General features: G+C 54.1%; 1 long non-coding RNA gene across 1 annotated transcript; it reads left to right on the forward strand.

The window, feature by feature from the left end:
* Positions 1-1,075: 1,075 nt before the first annotated feature.
* On the forward strand, positions 1,076-5,900 carry LOC121030419 (uncharacterized). Its single transcript, XR_005790191.1, has 2 exons — positions 1,076-1,210; positions 3,251-5,900. It is a non-coding gene; the product is annotated as an uncharacterized LOC121030419 (long non-coding RNA).
* The last annotated feature ends 297 nt before the right edge of the window (positions 5,901-6,197 follow it).

Below are 6,197 nucleotides of genomic sequence, written 5' to 3' on the forward strand. Positions count from 1 at the left end.
GATGAGGCACACACAGCCTGTAGGGACAGCCAAGAGAGGTGTCTGGGAAGGCACCGGCTGGTCACCCAGGGCTCACACTGTGGGAGGATCCACCCCATCCAGCTCCCCACTCCCCAAGGGAAAGGGCAGCCTCTGGCAGCATCCAAATAAGGCGTGATGGGGCTCCCATCCCATGGGTCTTTAACTCATCCAGATCCCCCCCACCCCCACCCAAGCTCCTTGCAAGGAGTAAAGTCTGCCTTTACTAAGCCCCAGAAACTGATATTAATCGAGCATCTACTCTGTGCCAGGTTCTTTTCATTTCAAGGAGAGCCCCTTGACATAGGACTTGTCTATCTATTTGTAAAGGAGGACACCAAAGGACATAAGGGCCAAATAGCTCTCCCAAGGTTACACCACCAGGAAGTGGGAGAATTTGGGTCCCCTCCCAGAGATAACCCCACAATGTGATATGTTATTTCAGAGGCTTTTTTATCTTCTGTTTCGCATACAAGCGCTACTCAGTCCCAACTAACTGAGTGCCTTTTTCCCGACTCTGTCTACCCTCTCCCCGAACACTCTCCACACTCTGCTGGCATCTCATTCCAGCTTCCAGACTCGGCTTTCTCTCTCTCTCTAATCGTAAGTCACCGCCACTTGTGGAGAGCTCATGGCAATATTTTGCAACAGCCTTAAGAGTCGGCTGTCTTCTTCATGCCTGCTTTCCAGATGGGGAAACTGAGGCTCAGAGAGGGGCAGCTGCTGGCCTCTGCCAACAGCCAGTAAGGGAGTGGCCAGGACACCGCGCCGGCTCTGCCGGGGACAGCGTCCACAGAAGGCCTGGGGACAGGCCACAGGGGTTGTATCCAGGTGAAGGTCAGGACTCCCAAAACGCCCCGTCTGGCCCCTTCTCTCCTCCCCCACGCTCGGCCCTGCAAATTGGCTTTGACCTTTCTCGCCCCTGCCTTTGAGCTTCTCCGCATTCAACGGGAAACCACAAAGGGAGAAAGAGGGCGGGCTCGAGGGAGGGGCTCCTCCCGCCCTGGCCCCGGGGCCACGCCCCCGCAGGCGCACGAGGCCTCCAGGATCTGTTTGCACAGTTGGGGCGCTTGCCTCCGCACCCCACCTCCGGAAGAAAAGCACCACGAGGTCATCTGTTTACTCTGGGATTAGCGGCTCCCAGCGGGAGCTCTTTTCCTCGGAGATGAAAAGAAAGCGGACAATCTGTCAGGTAAACAGGCGACATTGTTCCCCACGATGTCAGGGCCCCTTTGTGGGCCGGCCTTTGAGGTCAGTGGCTCCCTCTTGCAGGGAGAGCGCTTACTCAAAGGAAATGAGAGGCCCTGGCTGTCGCGCAGGTCCCCTGCTGCAGTTTAAGTGGGGACAAAGGGCTCGGACAATTGGTGACTTTCCTACATAGCCCTCTCCGCACTTGCCTCTCCCGGTGGGTCGCTTGATGAGCCCAACAAGCCGGGCGTGGAGCCACTGTCACAGATGGAGAAACTGAGGCTGACGGCAGCTTCTCCCAAAACAGAGGAGTGCTCTTGGCATTCCGGGAGGTAGTGGCTGGAAGGAAAGCAGGACCTCACTCTACAGAGGGGGGAAGCGGGGAGCAAGGGAATTGGTGGCACGTGATTTCTAGCCTAGGTGCCTCTCTGGTGGATGGGCGGGGGGCACTTGGGAGCCATAACCGTCCCCACCAACAAACTGTTCAGTTTTACAGATCCTTGGACTACTTCAACAGCGACCGGGGTCGTGGTTGTGCCTGGTCCCTCTGCCATGTATGTGACAAAGTATCATCTTTGGAAGAGGGAAAGTGCGGAGACCCCAGCCACACACGTGTGTGTGCCTGGGAATCAGGATGCCTGAGTTGGAGACGGGCTCTGCCTCCCACTTGCTCTGTGGGCTCAGGAAGGCCGCTTGCCCTCTCTGGGCTGCAGTTTTGTTGTCCATCAAACAAGACATAAGGTGCTCTCTGGGGGCCCTTCCCTCGGACAGCAGGGACGTCTGGGGAGACCACAGGCCTCCATTTAGGAGAAGCAAACGGAAGAGGGTGAACAGCCCTTCCTGGAAGGAGGGGGCTGCTTGAACCCCATGCCCACCTCTGACACTCAGAAGGCCCGTGAGGCAGTGGGAGCCGCAGTGGCAATGCTCCAGGCAGGGTCTGGCCAGGGGAAGAGAGCACTGTCGTGAGGTGATAAGACCACAGGCCTAAGGACACTCTGACCGGATCCAGTTCCGAGCCTGTCACTCACTCACTCACTCACCAGAAGCCCAACATCAGGCAAGTGACTCAGCATCCCAGCCTATGAAGTGGCACCCATGGGCCTCCCCACCCCCAACCCTGCCCTGCCTGGGTCTCCTGGATGGAGAGGTCCCGGGTGAGCAGGAACCGGGGCTGTCCCTGATGCTGCCGCCACCATTAGGTCCTGTCCACCTTCAGGCCTCCCTCTCCCAGACGCTCCCGCCATTGGCCTGCCCCAGGAGGAGACTCATCCTCCGTGCTGTCCAGACACCAGCCTGCAGGGGACAGGGCCACAGCACAGAATCATCTAATTATTCTCCTAAAGTACAGGAAGAGCTGAAAGAAGGCCGGGTGGAAAAGGGCCCAGGGCACTGGCCTGATGGAGTAGGCATCTACCAACCACAAAACTGACTCTGGGAGGAACCCAGGTGCCACCTGGACCTCGGTGGGTCTCTTGAGGGCACCTGCGGACCAGACATGTGTCCAGTCTCCCACTCCCGGCCAGGCACCAGCTCTCAAGTGACCCTGAGCCTAATATTCGCCAGCAGGAGGGAAACCGGAGGCCAGAATGTTCTCACCTACTATTCCTGGATCCGGAGCCAGTCCCTGGAGACCCGGAGGGAGAGGGGTTACCAGGACGGAGCTCAGCCTCTCTTCTGAGGCTTCCCAGGACTGAGTGAGGGCTAGCTCACGGGGCTGTCTCTCCTAGTTCCCCAGCAGAGCTGTGTATGAGGTCTGTGGCCCTGGGCAAGTGACTTGCTTTCTCTGAGGCTCATCTCACCATATAGATGGGCATTGGAGGGAATGGGCCTTTTGCTTGAGGAGACCCAGGCCTTCCATCCACCCTTCTCTGCTTCGTAACTCCTAGAAACAAGGTCAAGACCAGCCCCCAATGACCAGGGTTTTCAAGAATCCTAATATTTTGGCTGGGACTCAGACGCAGGTGCCAGAGAAGGAGTTTCTAGCTGGGCCCAGAGATACATTGCAAACACCATTCATCCTCACTTTCCTTTTTCTCTTTTAAAGGTTGCCCTCGGGATCTGTTTTTAATTGGAATCAACTGGATAAACGTGGTCCAAAGACTTTTCTGTGACGTGGATCCCCCTGGACCCTGCTCCCACATTGGTGCCTACCACCTTACGAGGCAGCTAATTCCATCGGCCCGATATTTCTGACTTCTAGAAAGTGCTGCACCTAACCAGACATTTGCCCGTCTTCCTGTAGCTTCTACCTGTGAGCCATATTCTGGCCACCCAGCGCTGTGCGTGCCCTGTGCGTGCGGGAGGTGGGAGGGAAGGGTCCGGTCAGACCAACTGGGGTTTGCGTGCCAGTATCTCCACTTACCAGCTGAGTGACCCTGCCCACGTGATTTAACCCTCCTGTGCCTCAGTTCCCTCATCTGTAAAGTGGGGTAAGAGTCACTGCAGAGGACTGTTATGGGACACGGCTGAGACGATAGCAGGAAAGACAATAGCTCAGGGCCCAGCACCACAGTAATTATTTGCCATTACGACTGTTATTTCTTCATTCGTATCTGCAGCGCCTTGAAAATAACTGAGGGCTCCCCTCATAACACCCTCACCTCACTACCGACTCATCTTCCTCAGACCGAACATACGCAGCCCTTCCACATGGTTGTCACCCCGTGGCTGGGTCTTAAGACTCCGACACCCAGGCCAGCTTCACCCAAATCCCCAAATGGGAAAACTTGGAGAAGGAGCAGGCCTCTTCTGATTTTTAAAGACTAACCAGTAGAAATGGGAGAAGCTTGAGCACAGCTCAGGATAATGAACTGTTGCCCTTGCTGAGATTAGAGCTGTCCAAAGGTGGGAAGAGCTGTCTCTTGAGGGAGTGAGCTCCCCATCCCTGGGGGTATTCAAGGTGGATGACCATCTACCAGAGATGCTATAGAAGAGATTCCCGCGCTGAGTGGGAAATTGAAGTAAATGACATCAAATATAAGTTCATCACGATGAAGAAACAAGAAATGCCTCCTTTATTCATTCAGCCAGTGTTGACTGTTGAGCACCTCGCTATGACTACCTCTGTGCTGGCTACTCTCCTGGGTGCACAGTTCACACTAAGAGAAGGACCTTAAGTCGGGAAGCACTTCATGAAAACGGGGTTACTTTGAAGGTGCTCCTTGCCTCTACTTTTGCATCTGTAAAATGGGTGGGGCTGTAACAGCGCTTCCCTCCCAGGCCCGGCCTCCAGACACCCTAGTGGCCTGGAACCGTCCTCGTTGTTAGTATCGTCAGGATGATGACTGCTCCCCAAATCCAGGGAATGTTTTCCTTTTTTTCACAGAAGACTCAAACCGTTCGGTATGTATTAAATCAGGTCCCAAAAATCCGGCCCAGCCAAGAGCCTCACCCAGGGCAGCCGGGACTGGCTGGGACTGGAACTGGAGAACGACATCACACCAGTTCTTGGACCACATCCAAAGCCAGCCGCGCAGCAGAGACATGAGGTTTGCTGAACGTACATTATTTGCTACCATCATTTCTCAGGAATGGTATCCAAGGGCCAAACAAAGCCATTTTTCTCTGAAGCGGCTTAATTGCTTTGTAGGGGAAAGGGTGGTTCTAACTCTGAATCCAACTGGGCACTTCAAACTCATAAGCCCTTCAGAAAATCTGATGTCAGCTGATTGCTTGCTCCTTCTTCCTCGTATTTCAGGTCACGTGGTCCTCACCTGCTGCCTGAACTGGGCCCAATAGGGGTCACAGCCAAGAGGACTTAGATCAGATCTGGCTCTGCGTGTGGTCCTTGGGGTCAGATAATGGGCCGGCACTCGGACTTCTGGTGAGGTTTTGGGTCCTTCTAAGACAAGGCCAGAAGAGCTTGGGCTCCAAAGTCAGGCCACTGGGCTCCTGGTCCTGGCCCTGACACTCACCACCTGCGTGACCTTATGCAGATTACTTAACTTCCCCAAGCCTCTATTTCGTCATCTGTGAATTGGCACCAATAAGTCCTACCTTTAAGAACTGGGAAGACTCAGTGAGACCACCCCGAAGGCCCTGAGCACAGAAGACCCACAGAACTGCCACTCCCCTTCCCAGAGCTTCATAAAGCAGTGTTGTGCTTTCCACCTGCTGGATGCTGTTCTGTGTGTGTCGGGAAATGCGGGAGCATGAACACGCCCCAAGAGGACCCCGAAGAAAGGAGCAGGACCAAACTGAAGGCTAGAGCCTGGGGAAGCCGGTTTGGGGGGAAGGAGGAAGAAGGGGCTTCGCTGCTGTGCACTTGGCCTTTCAAGAGTTTTTAAGAACCTTCCAGAGACTGCAGGGGGAGAATCTGAACTCTTGCCTGAGGAGAAGGCTCAGAATGAGTGGCCAAAAGAGTGGGCAAGTGAATCGCCGAAGATGTATGCCACCGAGGATGGGCAGAGACTGCCTGGGAGACCCAGCAAGGTTTGGGGCCCTGCATGAGGACTGATCAGGACCAACTGTGATCAGCTCAGAGGTTCACTGTAAACAAGGGAGCCCCAGTCCATGCCCCTGGGAGCTTGGGACTCTGAGGCAAATTCCGTAGTCTGTCCTTGGTGAGTACCAGCATTACCTGGAGAACCAGTACAAATACAGCAGACCAAGCCTCCTGCTTCTGGAAAGATGGGAGTAGATGCACTTTCCCCTGTTCCACTTACTAAGTACAACTAAAAACCTTGAACATCACATATAAAACAAACACAAGAGGACTCTGAAAAGCGGAGAGAAGGCCCACTGGCTAGGGGATTGGGACCCGAAGAGCCACACAGTGGTGAATTGGCTGCGTTTTATTTTTCTTAATTTTTCTTTTGCTTCATATACACCAGATTTGGACCAAAAGAGTTAACAACCCAGAAACACCAACAGACACGAACAAACAAAAAATTGTCCCCACAAAAGCCTGCTCTCTGTACCACAAGATCAAGAAAGGGGCAGTCTGGCAAGACAAAACCTTTTTTTTTTTTTTTTTTTTTTTATTTTTTTTT

The sequence above is a fragment of the Herpailurus yagouaroundi genome, unplaced genomic scaffold, assembly GCF_014898765.1.
Source record: "Herpailurus yagouaroundi ecotype Mexico unplaced genomic scaffold, PumYag 140, whole genome shotgun sequence".
NCBI classification, from domain to species: Eukaryota; Metazoa; Chordata; class Mammalia; order Carnivora; family Felidae; genus Herpailurus; species Herpailurus yagouaroundi.